General features: G+C 42.0%; 1 protein-coding gene and 1 pseudogene across 2 annotated transcripts in view; one reads left to right on the top strand and one right to left on the bottom strand.

Annotated features, from left to right (window-relative positions):
• Positions 1 to 18,001, bottom strand: part of LOC133377724 (neuroblast differentiation-associated protein AHNAK-like) — a 99,911-nt gene that overhangs the window by 56,929 nt on the left and 24,981 nt on the right. The window lies entirely within an intron of this gene.
• Positions 2,422 to 2,540, top strand: LOC133378509 (5S ribosomal RNA; annotated as a pseudogene).

The raw sequence follows: 18,001 nt of genomic DNA, 5'->3' as shown, positions 1-18,001 counted from the left end.
GGCTCTGACTCATCCCTGCTACAAAAAACAGCAAATGCTGAAGGGGCCAGAGACCATCTCACCTGTGTGAGTTCTGCAAGACCTGCTTCCTGCATTGCTGGCTAATTCCCATCTACCCTGTCTTACTCCAGCTACAAAAGCAGCAACTGCTGAAAGGGCGAGGAGCCATCTTGCTACTAGATCTGAAAGACCTGCTGCTCAGGATGTCTATAGGCTACTGGGGATATTTTTAAGGAGTTCTTTTTGGGGTCAAGATTTAATTTTAGAGGTGCACCTTTGCTGTTTTAGGGAGTATAGCTTTGTATTTTTATTGTTAGTCATTATTCTGAAGTATGTGGAGACTGCTTAATTTTATTGTATATTTATAGAGATGTTTTCATTAGTTTATTGCTTATGACTGTGGTTTGACTATATTTTGTTTTACTTTTGTAACTGTTAGAATTAATCATGTAATGTTTTGACGTTGTAAGCCGCCTTGAGCATGGCTCAGCTGTGGAAAGGTGGCATACAAATAAATGATGATGATGATGATATGTGGCACAGAATTTAAACACAGCTGGCATATGTCTCTGCAATTTTTCTGCTTTCTCTCTCTCTCTCTCTCTCCCCTCTGCCAGAAGCTCTGGAGAACTTTAACAATTGCTTGACAGAACACAGTGCAATTGGCTCCGCTTCTCCCCCCCCCCCCCCCGATGCAGGGATGGGGAAAAAAGGCCTATACCGCTGGTAGTAACTCAGAGCCTACATCAGGGGCACCTCTGTTTTCCAAAGAAGGCCTCCTCATAGTTCAACATCGTGAACAGCCCTTCTCAGGTAGCTGTTGTATAGCAACAGCACACCACAGATATTAAGCAAACTCTGGGCAATGTCAGGAAAAAATATATGTGTTTACAGCTTCATACCAGTTTCTGACTCACACTTTTGTTTGTTGCTATAGAGAACCACACATGAATCCACCAGTCAAAAGCATGTTTATGACCAACTTTGTGTCTCCGAGGGCTGAAAAATGGGAACTGAGGAAACAATGCAAGGAGGCTGTGAAAGGAAACACCTTTTTGGGCACCAAGTCTGTCTGAGCATTAAAAACGAAGAATGCCAAGAGAGTGGAAAACATTCAAAGAGCAAAACGGGAGCGAAGAGGAGGGGCTGGCTCCAATCCATGGTGCTCCCCCCCCATTAAATTATAATTTTTAAAAATAAGTGAAGGAGGAACTTATTTATAACAGTACAAGAATCTGGGAGAAATGTGGCAGTCAAGTTGTGTTCCTAGGAATCTTGAGGTTACTTGGAAGCTTGTTAGGGGTTTTCCTCAAGTATCAGTTATGGAGGATAATGTCTACCATAATTTATTCATTTTATTTATTTATTAGATTTATATCATACCTTTCCTCTAAGGAACTCATTGTGGTATACATGGGGTGGTATTCCATGCTAGTCCTAGACCCACTGAATTTAAGAGACATGACTAACTTAGGTTCATTAATTTCAGTGGGTCTACTCTGAGCAGGATGTAGTTAAATAAAATCCATTGTTTTTCTCTGCATTTTATCCTTACAATAACCCTGTGAGGTAGGTTAGGCTAAGAGACAGTGCTTGGGCCAAGGTCATGCAGTGAGCTTCATGGCTGAGTGGGGATTTGAACCTTGGTCTGCCAGGTCCTAGGCCAATACTCTAACCGCTACACCACACTGGCTCTCAATTGTTCCTGCTCTCAGAGAATATCTGGGCTGGGTGAGCATTTATTGGGAACTGAGAACGTGTCTCGGAATCCTCAGCAGACAAATCAGGATAGACAGCAGCCAATTTGGAAACCAATTAGAATTTTACAGGATACAAAAATATTACTTTTAAACAATCCTATATCCAATTTTCATGTATTTATTTTTTTAAAAGAAAACAATAAAAGCTTGCTGGTTTTGAGAAAAGAAAAGGTATCCAGCTATTTCTACGGAAGGACGCAAGAATCAGTGAAATCTAAGAAAACACAATCAAGCACTTCTTACATCTGGAATCATTCCCTATTTGATACACATTTTGTAACATGAGATCTGTATTATTGTGGTTTCATCTTTAAATAAAGCTTTCCAGAGGCATTGTCTCATCTGTAGGAAAAACTAACCATTCCTTGTTGACATTAGCTGTGCAGTCACCAGATTTCTCACTAGCCTCTATTCACAAATTAACCTCCTAAATATTTACAACACACACAACGCTCTGGGGGGGGGCAGGGCTTTTTACCAGGACTGTTGTTTTGTCAGCATTTTGGCCTGAAGGTTTCCTGCCTTTCAGGTCAACTTGGATAACGGCATTTTAAAGAGCCTTCCCCCCTTTTCTTTAGAGAAGCATGGAGGATTCATGGGATAGAGAAGCGCCCCCCCAGCATTTAAAGGTGCACATGTTTGATGGCTGCTATTGACTGTTTTCTACAGCCATACTACCCTGAACATGCCCAATCTCGTCTGATCTCTGAAGCTGAGCAGGGTCAGCCCTGGTTAGTACTTGGATGGGAGACCGCCTGGGAATACCGGGTGCTGTAGGCTTGGAGGAAGGCAATGGTAAACCACCTCTGAATACCTCTTACCATAAAAACCCTATGAATATATATCCAAAAAAGATTCATGGGTCGCCATAAGTCGTAATCGACTTGAAGGCATATAACGACAACAAATTTACCCTTTTAGAAATTTGTATGCGAGGAAAAGACAGTAACAATGTTACGGCATGATATTTTATCACTATTCCGATGAAACCACACATGTACAATGAATGGGCAGATGGGGAATAGGTTCCTGGTTATGGGATGGGTGAATCTTCAGTTTTGGTTTCTCTCTCTTTTTTGTCAGTCTTAAGTTCAGTTCTCTACATTTCCACATCAGTTTCTGATTTTTGTTTAAAACAGAAAATTCATCAACATTTTAGTGCATATTTCTCCTAATATATACATTTTGTATGCAATATGCCTGATATGCATATTTTTACATGCAATTCCCTGAATTTTCACAAATCTATGCATTTTTATGTACACTCTCCCTTAGTACCTGCATTTTTATACACATTATGTGGTTGGTGAACGGCACTGCAAAATGTGGAGAAGTGTGAATTTCAAAGGATGGCTGTGTTTTAGTTCACATATCGTTTTGGAAATGTGAACTAAATCAAATTTCTCTTCCATCCTTACCTGATGGCAAGCCCTGCTGCCTTCTGTATGCACATTCCTTTGCACACATGCAGCACTGCTACATAGTATGTAGCATGTGCATGTGCAGCAAGTTGGAGTTTGTGCTTTCTGCAGGATCTCCAACTGCATGTACCAACCTACATGTGTATGAACACAGGGACATTGCAGATGTGCAAGAGAAAGGGTGTGTGATGGGAGCTGGGCTTGCTGTCATTATGTCACTCTCCCTACATGCATTTACTCTTTGTGTATGGGGGGGTGTCGCAACAGTGCTCTTCAAAGTTTGGTTCACGGATTAGTTCACGCTAAGCTACATGATGAGCATGATCACACGGTAGGACTCTTGTTGGACACAACAAACTGAGTGGGAAACTATGCTTGAACAGGAATGGAGGAGCCTAGCTTATACTGAATTGGACATACTGAATGTGAGAACGGACAAAAGAAAGTATTTTTTCATGCAGTGCATAGTACCATGGAATTTGCTTCCACAGGAGGCTGTGATGGGACCAACTGGGATGGCTTTAAAAAAGAAATAGACAAACTCATGGAGGAGAAGGCTATCAATGGCTGCTAACCATGACGGCTGTGCTCTGCTTCCATAGTGAGAGGCAGCATGCTTCTGAATACCAGTTGCTGGAAACTGCAGGAAGGAAGAGCACTCTTTGCACTCAGGTCCTGCTTGCAGGCTTCCCATTGGGGCATCTGGTTGGCCACTGTGAGAACAGGATGCTGGACTAGATGGGCCATTGGCCTGACCCACCAGGGCTCTTCTTATGTTCTTATGGTGCAACCACACTTGGAGTTCAGTACTATCTAACCCGTCCTGAGAGCCTGATGTGTCCTCCCAAAAACCCACTGATTTTAACAGTGATAGCAATTTTTTTTTTAAAGAAGTAGACCCAGAATTGGGGTTTAAACCACTCTGGCCGGGCCAGCAGTCTGATGGGGATGCAAATTCCTCATTCATCACATGGCTCATTTGATGAGTGGGGAGGGGGCAATAATCCTCAGGACAGCTATGTCTCCTGTATGCATCCATGCAGCTGTGTGTGGGCAAGAGTGTGAAGTGGTCATACCCACTGCTGCCATGTGGCCCCTGGAGGGTTAGCCAAGGGTGAAGGTGGCCCCTGGGCCAAAAAAGATTTGCTGGTCTCCGCTAGAGTTTCAGGCTAAAAAAAATTAATGCATAACTGGAAACTAGCATCACAGGGAGAACAGTTTTGATTCCTAATAGTATTTATTCGCTTTACACTTAAGGATTGAAAGATCTGCCAGTTTTAGTTCCCTTAGTTCAGCCTTTCCCAACCTTGGGACCCCAGAAGTTGCTGGACTACAATTCCCATCATTCCTGCCCATTGGCCATGCTGGCTGGGGTATGATGGGAGTTGTAGTCCAGCAACATCTGGGGACCCGAAGGTTGGGGAAGGCTGCCTTAGTTTCTCATTTTCCCAATCTTAAATTCTGCAGCCATTTGCGATTTTAAAAAAATCATTCTGAAAATTCTTCAGCAATTTAGTGCAAATAGTAAATACATCTTTGTATGTAGTTTTGACTGATGTGCAAATTTTTGCAAGCAATTTATCCTAATGTAATGCATTTTGTATTACATTTTAGCGAAAATGTAGTGGTTTTTATGTACATTTCCCCAAAGGTCCTTCTCCAAGTGCCTACTCCAAGGAAGCTCGGAGAATGGCAACAAGGGACAGGGCCTTCTCAGTGGTGGCTCCCAAATTATGGAATGATCTTCCTGACGAGGTGCACCTGGCGCCAACACTGTTATCTTTTCGGCGCCAGGTCAAGACTTTCCTCTTCTCCCAGGCATTTTAGCATGTGTTTTATACTGTTTACATTTTTTTAAATTGTGTTTTAAATTGTTTTTATAAGATCTGTTTTAAATTGTATTCGTTTTAATGTTTTTAGTTACTGTAAACCGCCCAGAGAGCTTCAGCTATGGGGCGGTATACAAGTGCAATAAATAAATAAATAAATATATGCATTTTTATAAACATTGATTGGAAAACTGCATCGCAAAATTCGGATAAGTGTGAATTTCGAAGGATGGCTGTGTTTCGGTTCTCACATTGTTTCAGAAAGTGCGAATTTGATAGATTCGGCTTGAAATGTGAACCTCATGAAATCTCTCCCCCATCTCTACTTTACACTACAGATGTGCTAGAAATCTACCCAACTTGAATTTGTACTGAACTATCTATTAATTCACTTATTCTCTATCATTGAGGATCAGATTTTTATGTAGCGATTTTCCGTGGCTATTTTAAAAAGCTTTTTTTTTAAAAAAAAATCCACCTGTAAAATATTGATATTAAGAATGATCATTTTATTGATATTTCCTTTCATTTGTCAATATTTCCCTTCAATATATTAATATTTCCTTTAAAATAATTGACATTTTATTTTAAAAGTATCTATGTTGTTGAACTGTGTTTTATTGTAATATGATCTGTTTTTAATATGTTTTGTATCTTCTTTGTATATCTGTTTAATTGTGGTAGCCTATGGCTGTGAACAATAAAGACTTCATTCATTCACTTTTAAAAATATCTATACTGATATCAATATTTTTTTGCAAGAGAAAAAAAAACTGATCATAAAAGCAGCGGCTAGCAGACAAAGAAACGTCTTAAATCTATACTGGCCTGTTAGGTGGATGGAATGCTTTTGAAGCGGAACAAGCTCCCTTAAAGCAAGTCAGACCATTGATCCATCTAGCTCACCACTTTGTACACTGACTGGCAGCTGCTCTCCAGAGCATTTAGGCAGGAGTCTCTCACCACCCTACCTGGAGATGCCAGGGACTGAACTTGGGACCTTCTGTGTACAAGGGACATGCTCTGCCATGGCTCTTTCCCAAGCACCAGCCAATGGTTCCCCTCCCTGCTTTACACTCAGAGGCATGCGACTTTTATCATTGTTTCACATATCCCAGAGCAAAGCCCTAGCCTTGAAACAGATTCTTTGGAGCCTGTGCCCTGGGGCAAATTAAACTCCAAGCAGTTTAATTCTACACTGATACCATTAGCAGTTGTTCTCATTGCATGAATGCTGCTCAGACAGGTGTAGGGGTGAAGTGCAGCACAGTATATGCATGAGTCCATAAATAACAGGACAGAACTGTTTCCATGCTGCTTAAATTTCCTGGTTTTGTGGAAGTTGTTTTTCCCTTTCAGCTTGTACAACCTGCTTTTAGAAAAGAAAAGGAACGAAAAATCAAGAAATGCCGGCTTTGTGGGCCTGTTGGAATTTCAAAGCCAGGAGCTTTTGAAGCTGGAGGTGAATAATATTTCACAGAAGCTGTTCTGTTGTCAAAAGGACAAGGAAATGCAGGTAGTGGGTGTTTTATTACCTCCTTCCAGATTAGGATGGATGGCTTGACACAACGTCAGCTTCATAGCATGTGGCTCATCACTTGTGGGCTTCTGGCAAAAGCTCTGTGACATGAATGTGACTATGTGGCTTGTTCTACTGGAGTGGTGGCCAGTTCCTACACTCTGGAACAGTCCTGAAAAACTGCCAAGATGAAATGAGGAAGCTGCTTTATATAGTGGCTCTCCAGGGTTCCGGCAGGGGTCTCTCCCAGTCCTACCTGGCGATGCCAGGGATTGAACCTGGGACCTTTTGTGTGCAAAACAGATGCTCTATTAGTGAGCGATGGCCCTTCTCGGGGGGGGGGTGCAGCCCACCAGCTCTGCTTGGTGGCCTGCCAGGGGTGGGTTTTGATTACCCTTTTTTTCTTCGCAGCCTCAGGTAAGCAGGCAGCAGAAGCAGGCAAAGAAATAAAAACACCTGTGGTTTGGGCTGCTTTCATCTGCCTTATCTGGAAAGGTTTGCTCATTTTTTATATCCTGTTCTCCTGTTAGAGTGGCCATGTGTCTCATTTTACAGAGGACAGTCCTTTATTTTATTTTATTTAGCAATACAAATAATTGGGTGTTAGAACAAATTAAACCAGAACTGTCACTAGAAGCTAAAATGATGAAACTGAGGTTATCATACTTTGGACACATAATGAGACAACATGATTCACTAGAAAAGACAATAATGCTGGGAAAAACAGAAGGGAGTAAAAAAAGAGGAAGACCAAACAAGAGATGGATTGATTCCATAAAGGAAGCCACAGACCTGAACTTACAAGATCTAAACAGGGTGGTTTATAACAGATGCTACTGGAGGTCGCTGATTCATAGGGTCGCCATAAGACGTAATCGACTTGAAGGCACAAAACAACAAATATACTGCTTAATCAACCAAAAACTGGTTTACATATTCAACTATGTTCACTATTTGTGCACCTCTGTTGGTGCTTAGTCGGTGCCTAGAGACGGTAATGGGCAGGATGAGGGCCAAAAAGCTGAATCTGAATCCTAATCAGGTGGAGGTGTTGCTGTTGAGTGGTTCATATGTCTATGAACCTGATATTCAGCCTGTTCTGGATGGTGTCGCATTGAGGAGCAAGTGTGAAATCTGGGGATGCTCCTTAATCTATCTTTGTCCTTAGAAGCCCAGGTGACTCTGTGGCTAGGAGCATCTTTAGTCTAGGTCTGGCTGGTTTGTCAGGTACGGCCTTTCTTGGAGCAGGATAGCTTAGCCATTGTTTTGCATGCTCTGATAACCTCTCAACTCAACTACTGTAATTTGCTGTGCATAGGACTGCCCTTGAAGACAGTCCAGAAACTGCAGCTAGTGCAGAATGCTGCCACTAGAGCACTGACTTGCCCTTTGATGCTGAGTCATATAACCCCTTCTTTTGTGAGATTTGCACTGGAAGACTATATGTTATCAGAACCAAGTGAAAGAACTTATGTTGATGCATAAAGCCTGGAATGACTTGAGACCTAGATATCTGAGAGATTGCCTCTGACAACAGCAACATGCCCAAGACTGGAAATCAGAAAGGAAGCCTAGTTTGATGTCCCCACAATAAATATTGCATGCTATGTGGGGACATGAGATAGGACCTTTTTGGTGGTGGCACTCTAGTTATGGAACCCCATTCCCCCAGTGGCACAGAGAGATACACACTTGATGACCTTTCATCTTCATTTGCCAGGCTTATGGTAGATTTTGTTAGCTGATCTGGTCTATGGATTTTAAAATGTTAATGCTGTCCGATTCTGTAGGTTTTGTGATTTTTTATATTATAGGATGATTTATTGTGCTTTTTTATTTCAATTGTTTACATTTCATAATTTATATAAAATTGTTTAATTTTGTTGTGATCTTTTTCTTGATGAAAAGTATACAAATATTTCAAAGGATAAATAAAACAAAAGTTTGAAGTGCTGTCCAGCCCAACTTTTATTTAAAGATAAAAGAACCCAAAGAAGACAGAGCAGGTGGAACAAGAAGTTGCCCATCGGCAGTGAGCAGGCACACAGGTCACCTGGTCACAGCCTTCCTCACTACAGTGACATGTCTTACATGTCTATCAGTAGGGTAGTGGCAAGTTCAGAAGCACAAGGTCCCTTTGTGTTAGTCACAGCTAGCCCTTCTCCCTTTTTTGCTGCTAAGTTGAGAGTAAGATCCTTGTTAATGCCTTCTCCCTCAACAAGAGGCATCCCTAGAAGCCAATCAGCATGAAAGGGAAGAGTGTTAATCACTGAAAAGAATCTTGTCGGTAGCTGACTCGCCTCCTTTCACTCTGATTGGCTACAGGACAAGGAAGCAAGTTAGAAGATTCTTCTCAGTGGCTAACACACTCCCCTTTCATGCTGATTGGCTTGCAGGATACAGGATACATAGGGATCCCACTGGGACCCTGCTCCAAAAAAAGTAAAGGGTCTAAGACTCCCTGAGACCCTGGACAACTAGAATGTCTATTTAAATTATAGTAATTATAACTTTGCAATTTTAAATGCAAACCTGAGTTCTCTTTTCGGCAATGCATTTCTCTTTCTTTCACTTCCCTATATCCTGTATATTTTCAGATTTGTCACTGACAAAAGGAAGAGTAACGCTTCTGATGTGCTTCCCCATAACCCTCTTTTTTCTTCTTTTTCCTAAGTTTCTAGCTCTCATGGTCCCTGGGAATATTTAATGATATGTGTGAGTACTTACTCAGAAACCTGAAGGGACTCAGGCCTGTTGGGCTTGCAGTGTTTATTTTCACTCCCTGCCTTTAATACATTCATAAAGTTTGAGAAGTTTGGCAAGGCCTGAGCTGGTAGAATCCAAGAAAGGAGGATCGATGGGTAAACATGCATTTTCCTCTCTCAGCTACCATTACCCCAGCTTGTTTCAAATTCTGCAAAAGTTCAATATTGCAATTGGAACAGATTAGGTAACGTAAGTAAAAGGTGCATTTTCCTGGGGTACAGACGTAGGGTTTTCTTTGGTGCATCTTCTTATTTTTGTCCCTTCCCTCCACTTCTTCCCCACTGCAAGGCATCTCAGCCACAGAAGCTGCAGTTCACTGCCGCAGAGTGGTTTGATTTACATTTGAGCGAGGACAGCTAAAACTCCACCCCAGCCAGAAGGGAGTTGCAATGACTGGAAATTACTCAGAGATGAGAGTGAAAGAAATCAAAACACAAGTCATTTGGAGGAAAAATCGTTGCTGTATATATTTTGTCATCTGCAGTCTATTTGCTCTACATTCTCCCCACTTGTCCTGCATTGTTTCAAAGCTTGGAACATCTAGCTTGGAGATTCCGCATTGCTCTTTCCCAAGCTGGGGAAGTGTAGGTTCTTTTCAGAAGAATAAACAGCTGGATTTCATCTGAAGTGCTTTGGATTGCTAAAGAGGGACCACCTATTCCTGGAAATCTTGCCACTGTTACACAAAACAACAAAGAATTAGAGAGTTGGAAGATACCTTAGAGAGCATCTAGTCCAACCCATTGCTCAGTATTTATTTATTTATTAAATTTATATCCTGCCCTTCCTCCCAGAAGGAACACAGTACAGGGTTGACAATGCAGGATGCAACTATGACATCTCTGACAAATGGATGTTCAGCCCCTGCTTAAATATTTATTGTTGTTGTTGCTGACATTTGTTTGCCCTTAACATATGTATTCCATAATATAAAGTTCTCTCGACAGCTACAAATAAATAAGTATAAAAGCAATTCAATGGTAAAATCAGATATAATACCATAAAATCAAAAGCAGTATAAAAGGTGCAGCAAGAAAACAAAACTCATCACTACCCCAAAGTTAAAACACAGGTTTTAAAACTGAGAAGCCAAGATTACACAGATTATTTAAAAGGCCCAGGTGAGCAGAAAGGTCTTCACCTGATGTCAAAAAAACCACAAGGATGGTGCCAGGTGAACCTTCTATAACCAGGGGTCACTACTGGACAAGTCCTCTCCATGGTGATTCTTTCCAGCAAAGGAGAGTCCACCACTTCCCCGAGGCAGAAGATTCCACTGTCAAATAGCTCTTACCGTTAAGAGGTTTCTCCCTACATTTAGCCAAAAATCTGCTTCTCTGACCTCCCTTCTGGAGCAACAGAGAACAAGTCTGCTCCATCTTCTGCATGACAGCCCTTCAGATATTGAAGACCGCTGTCATCAGGTCTCCTCTTAATCTTCTCTTCTCCAGGCTAAACATGCCCAGCTTTTTCTTCTATTTCCCATAGTCCTTGCTTTCCAGGCCCCTAACCATCCTGGCTACCCTCCTGTGGATATTTGTTGTTGTTATGTGCCTTCAAGTCAGTTACAATTTAGGGCGACCCTATGAATCAGTGACCTCCAATAGCATCTGTTATAAACCACCCTGTACAGATAATTGGTAAAAATGGAAGTGGATTACTTTAAGGTGCTGTTATCTGGGCCTGCCCTTGGAGACTATTTAAAGGGACCAGAGCTCAGTAGTTAAAGCACATGCTTTGCATGCAGAAGGTCCTAGAGCAGTGCTTCCCAAACTTTCCCCCCCATGGACCACTTGAAAACTGCTGAGGGTCTTTGCAGACCACTTAATGGCTTATCGGCTTAGCAACTGCATAGTGCTCTGCTAGATGCTGTTTGATTTTTAATTTTTTAATTGCTTCTGTTATTTCTTACACACTGCATTTTATTGCATTACATGTTGATCTCCACAGAATGCAACAAAATACAATATAAGAAATAAAAGCAATAAAATACAATTAAAAATCAATATGATTATTGAATGTGGTGGATGTGCCGTCTCCCATCTTCAGTCACACACCCACCGGCAAGCTGGAGACCACCTTAATGATGCTCACGGACCACTGATGGTCTGTGGACCACAGTTTGGGAACCCCTGTTCTAGAGGTTCTCTACCTGGCATGCATCTCCCATTAAAAAAGGAAGGACCTCTTGTGAAGAGACAGTTCCAATCAGAGTAGATAATTCTGAGCTAGATGGACAAATCACCTAACCTGGTATAAAGGAGCTTCTCATGTTTAAACCGCAACTAGTCTAGTAGATGGTAGCTCAACTATGGCAAGAGACTAGCCCTCAGGAACACATAATACCAATTTAGAGAGAACAATGCGATTTAATTTCTATAGAGTAGGGATGTGTGAGAGTGTGTCAAAACTGCTGCACAAATGTAAGCTCCACATTTATTGGTTTATTCACTTTTGCCTCTGGCCCTGCCCACTGCTGGCATGTGGCTCCCAGAAGGTTGCCCAGAAGGATAAGTGGCCCTTGGGCTGGAAAAGGATCCTCACCCCTATCACAGAGAGCCAGGGAGACATGCAGTAATGGCGCGGCAACAAAGGTTGCAGCTGTTAAAGACAAGAGCCTCATTTGTTCTGTGGGGAAAGTGGAAACCTTACAAATGGATCAGGACATAAGAACATAAGAAGAGCCTGCTGGATCCTGCCAATGGCCCATCTAGTCCAGCATCCTGTTCTCACAGTGGCCAACCAGTTGCTTGTAAACAGAACCTGATTGCAAGAGCACTCTCCCCTCCTGCCGTTTCTAGCAACTGGTATTCAGAAGCATGCTGCCTCTGACCGTGGAGGCAGAGCATAGCTGTCACAGCTAGTAGCCCTGGATAGCCTTATCCTCCATGTGTTTGTCTAATCCTCTTTTAAAGCCATCCAAGTTGGGGGCCATCATCACTGGCTCTTGTGGGAGCAAATTCCATTGTTCAGCTACGCACTGTCTGAAGACGTACTTCGTTTTGTCTGTCCTGAATCTTCTGACATTCAGCTTCATGGGATGTCCACAAGTTCTAGCGTTATGAGAGAGGGCGAAAAGCTTTTCTCTATCCACTTTCTCCATGCCATGCATAATTATGTACACGTCTATCTTGTCACTTTTGACTCGCCTTTTTGTCGAAACTGTAAAGCCCCAAATGCTGCAACCCCTTCATCATTCTGGCTGCCCTTTTCTGAACCTTTTCCAGCTCTACGATATCCTCTTTGAGGTAAGGCAACCTCTGTCCCTTCAAGAGTTCTGAGACAGACAGCTCCAGAGGTGCAGCACCTCCCTTAGTAATATTCATCCTTATTATAAATAACACCATACAAGAATTAAGTTACAAAGAACAAACTCAGTACAATTTAACGGGTGTCATGACTGGGAAATTTTGCACCCGTAGAGTGTCACCATGGTAGAGAGCTCTGATATACACATACAGATCTCATGGGGGGAGGGGAGTTTGGGGTTCTGTATAGTTTATTTATTTTATGTATTTATTTATCATTTGATTTATATCCCGCCTTTCCTCTAGCAGGAGCCCAGGACGGCAAACAAAAGCACTAAAAACACTTTTAAACATCAAAAAACAGACTTTAAATACATTAAAACAAAACATCTTTAAAAACATTTTTTTTAAAAGTGTTCAAGACATCTTTAAAAAAAGCTTAAACATATATTGTTAAAAAAGAAAGGTTTAAATATGACCACCCTACATTGTTATCCTGTTTTGTGGGCCTCACAGGATGGGAGCAATTCACTCTGAAGTTGCCAAGGGAGTACAACCAGCAGGGCTGGCGTCAGCACCCAGCATTCTCAGGCAGTTGCTTGGCCCCACTGTCCCGGTAGGGCCCACTACTGACATTTGTCCTGCCCCCCCTTTAATGTTTTCCTAGTCTCGTGTTGTGAAGAGTGACAGAGAGTGGAGCCTACCTGCCACTTACATTTCCCACAATGCCCTGGACTGATGCTACAGAGAGGGCCTTATGCAAAATTCAAATGGTGGCTTAGTTTAGCTACCCAGGGCTGCTACCGCTGCCAGGTAAGCTTGCTAGGACCCTCTCATAGATGTACTAGAGGACACTTTGCTCAGAGCTCCGTCAAACCTGGACAATGAGAAACATACATTCAATGTACAGCCTGTGTTTATGCCTTGAAAGGCTCCTCCACAAATAATTGGATCTAATATTAGCATCAGGTATATGTCAGCACCTCTGTTTAGCTTCACAGGACGAGGGCCAGGCGCTTATGAAGAGATCTTAATTAGTTACTCATCAGCCCCCAAGGGCCACTGGAATGCACAAGGAGGATGTGGTGAGCCCAGAGGAACAAAGTGAAGCATTGAGAAAAGAGGCACAAACAGCCCCAGGAAAAGGATTACTAGAAAGTTGAATTGCATCAGGATGGCACACAAGGCGTTCTAAAGAGATGGTGATTTGGGGTGGTATTCAACTAAAAAGCTGTGCTAGCATAAGGATTAGCACGGGTACAGTGGGATTTTCCCTCTCTCCCTCCCCCATGTGCCATCCCCACATCTGCTCTGGAGAGTTGGGGGAACCTCCAGAACAGATTTTGGGTGTGTGTGGGGGTAGGAGAGGGGGTGACTTGCATTGCACAAGGAGAAATCCTTGCATTGATGGAATGACCTGTTTAATGCTTTGTAGAATATAATCCAATCAGTTCAGTTCTCATATCTGATTGATACACCCAAGTGATCACAGACACTGGGCACCAATATACTCAAGTAACCATGGACACCTTAAATCAGGGTTTCCCAAACCTTTGAGTTCACTGACCTCTTGATAAGCTTATAAAGTTGCCATCAACCCCCAACCCAAATTCTTAGGAATAAAGTCAAGAAATATCAATATATAATCAACGTTTGTTAATCATCAATCACCATTACTAGGAATCATAAAACATAAAAAATAAAATAAGGAATACTGTTATATTTTGGAATCAACTTATTAAATATGTTCCTCCCTGGCAAGGAAGTGCACTCTGTACATGCCTGTGCCCTTCATTTCTGAGCAGGTGTGTAGTTGTACAGGGTCTCGGGGGGTCTTAGACCCCTTACGTTTTTTGGGAGCAGGGTCCCAACAGGGTCCCTATGTCTCCAGCATCCTACAAGCCAATCAGCATGAAAGGGAAGTATGTTAGCCACTGAGAAGACCCTTCTAACATGCTTCCTTATCCTTTCCTACTGACTGAAGCCAATCAGGGTGAAAGGAGGTAAGACAGCCACTGGGAAGACTCTTCTCAGTAGCTAACACACTACCCTTCCAGGCTGATTGGCTTCTAGGAATGTCTGTTATTGAGCGAGAAGGCATGTGCAGGAAACACTGAGGAGTGAGGAGATGATGACAGAGAGCAAGAGAGTGAGGGGACGTGGCATGACTCATGAACGGATCCTGCACTTCTGGATTTGCCACTATACAACTGTTTCTACGGCTCATAGTACCTTATTAATTTTTTGTACTAAACTTCGTAAACTTCTTTTCCACCCCCAGGTCCCTTTCGACCCCTAGGTCTTTATTCACCCTCTGCACAGTCCCATCAACCCCAGGGCATCAATATCGACCACTTTGGGAAACCCTGCTGCAATTACAAGGTCAATTCCAATGCAGCCTACTTTTTAGGAAGCCTGGATCTGATCATTAGTTTGTTGATTGCATTAATATACCACCCTTCCTCTAAGGAGCTGAAGGTGGCATGCATGGATCTCTCCCTTTTATCCTCATAACAGCCCTGTGAGGTAGGTAAGAGAGAGAGAGACTCAGAAACAAGTCTAAGGTAAGTCTCACAGGATTGTAGCCTTAGAGTGACTGGCCGAAGGTCAACCAGATAACTTTGTAGCTCAGTTGCCATTTCAACTCCAGCCTCCCCAGCCCAAGTGCAACATGCTCACCATGACACATGAGTCAGTGCTTTATAGCTGCAACTCAAGCACATTCTGCACACTTTGCTATTTGGACAGGTCAGTGGTTCCCCAATATTTTTTCCCCATGGACCACTCGAAAATTGCTGATGGACTTGGTGGACCACTTAATGTACGTTGTAGCAATTGTAATGCACTGTGCTAGATCCTGCATGCTTTTTCATTGTATTTTTATTGCTTCTCTTATTATTTTTATGGAATGCAAATTGGAATACCATAAAACACAATATATGAAATAAAAGAAGCAATAAACATACAGTTAAAAATCAATATGAATATTTAATATGGACATGCTGCGGACCACCTGAATGAAGCTCACGGACCACTGGTGGTCCACGGACCACAGTCTGGAAACTCCTGGGATAGTGATTATAGGAGAGAATGAAAGGGAAGCTGTGCCCTGCTACTTGATGTCTACGTACAAACATAAAATGCTCCCTCCCCCCTGAAAGAACTTTGTTTTGCCTTTGTACATATTTGCACAATTTGCATACTATTTTTTCTTCTTCACCAAGGGAAGTTTCCTTACCTGGCAATGCGGCATCACAATACCATGTGCTTGATGCCAATGTAGATTAATGCAATCAACGACCTACCAATTAAGTCGATGTGGCGAATGTAGGATTTGAAATATGCCAATCATGTTCACTTTTCATGAATCACAGTGAACAATCAATGCTACTGTTATTGGCAGGCATTGCCAGCCACTTATGTGAGAAGTGTATATATTATGTTGCTTTTTCAGAAATATTCTAAGGATAAATAAAATATGTGATTTTATTGTTAAGAATAAGTGGTTAATAAATTGATAGACTGTTTGTAATAGATATTCTATAGAGGCTGAAGTTAACATAAGTAGAGAAAAAGGGGCTTTTTCTTAGAATAGGACATCTGTCTGAAGTTCAAACAAAGCAGCCAGAACAGACAGTTTGTGGTCGAGTTCCACTTCAAAATAGAAAGGGGATTTACACTTGACTAATTCAGCTGATGTTTTTAGCCCTTCATTGCTTTGCTTGATGTAAAGGGAGTTTTTATGCTTAGTTAATGAGGAGGGGAGGGGAGCAATATACCATATATGGGAAATAATAAATAAGGGTATAAGGTAGCCTAAAACTGAGGAGTGGGAGATGTAAACAGGGGAGGAGTTTCATGTGACAGGGACAGGCGGATCTGATAGGCTGTGAACCCTGGAAGTACCTGACCAATGGGGAAAACAGGGGAGGGCATGAAGCGTCGGGCTAGGGGATAAAAGATTTGTACCAATGTCATTTGAGTGTGTCTGCCTTCTGGTAGGACACCCGTCCTTGCAAGTACGAAATAAAAGCTTTTAAAATTGATTCACACTTGTCTCTGTCATGGGTCTTCCACAGGAGACCATTTTTGGGTCTCATAGGGGGTTTTTCCCTTAAGGAAAACCACGTTTCTTATAATTGTTAAGGAATTTTACATTTGAGGAGATCCATTTCATGTTCCTCTGGCTGTGCATGGGAGATTTCAGGGTGGAGGTTGGGAAGTCTACAGCAAGGTTCAAAGACCTACTCTTTGGTTACATGTCATCAGGAAGAAAGAAATGAATGGACCTAACTACGTTTCTTAAATGATGCCCTTCATTTAAGGCAGGAGTGGGTAAACTTTTTGGACCGGCAGGCCAGATCTTTTTCTTCCCACACCCAACAGGTCAACCTTGAGAGGTGGGTGAGTCCACCCACCTGTCAATTATTTGACACCATCCTGACATCAGGTGAGTGATAGGTGGATGATCCTGCCAGCCTGTCAAAGTTGACCTGTGGGGAGTCACGTCCATTGATTTCAACAGGTCTACTCTGGGTATTAGTTGGATTCACCCTCATAACACAAAAAGAAAATAGAAATGGAAATAGAAAGTCTTGAAGCTGAGAGGTAGAGCAAATGCAAATGCATTACATGCCAAAAGTCCCAGGGTCATTTCCCATTTAAAGGATATCAGGTAACAGGGTTGGGAAAGGCCCCGAGCTGAGACTGGCAGACTGCTACGAGTCAGAGTAGACAATACTGAGCGAGATGAACAGATAATCTGATCTGGTATAGGGCAATTTCCAATATACCTACTACTTCCAGACCATGACAGCTTTGCATGTGTTCATTCATAAATCTGTTTAATTCCATTTCAGCAATTATCTGGTGATGTTTTTAAAAGCAAAACTTCACAAAAATCTTATTTAAATATGCCTTTTCTCACAAAATATGCATTTGTAAATGTTTTTTCTCTCATATCATGCATTTCTAGCTGTATTTTATCCTAAAATACACATTTTAATAAATGTTTTGGAACAGTTTTTGATGGGAGATCTGCATCAATAAATTTGGAAAACTGCAGTCTACCATTAATCCAGTAACTGGTGATCAGGTCAGTTCACCTTGGAATTTGCAAAGAATGAATTCCTCAAGCATTCTTAGTTACACATTTGGCTTGCACAATTATGAGATAATTGTTTGCTTTCAAGGAAGCCTGAAATATTGATGTTTACATGCATAACCCCAGGATTCATTCCCATAAATAGCCCACTTTGATGACTGGAATTAGCTCTAGAATAATGGAAACGGTTCTATTTAAATAATCATATTTTTCCTGTACTGCAGGGGACAGCACACATTCCAACTGTGTCCTTTTTTTGAAAATCCTACGGAAACGCATGCCAGGCTTATTTTTTGTGTATCTCTGGACCTTTTGCATTGGGCTGATATTAGAAACAGGAAATGCTCTGCTGCT

The sequence above is a fragment of the Rhineura floridana genome, chromosome 2 (genome assembly GCF_030035675.1).
Source record: "Rhineura floridana isolate rRhiFlo1 chromosome 2, rRhiFlo1.hap2, whole genome shotgun sequence".
Classification (NCBI taxonomy): domain Eukaryota; kingdom Metazoa; phylum Chordata; class Lepidosauria; order Squamata; family Rhineuridae; genus Rhineura; species Rhineura floridana.
The sequence above is the reverse complement of the archived record's forward strand: the minus strand, read 5'-3'. Positions and strand labels throughout refer to the sequence as shown.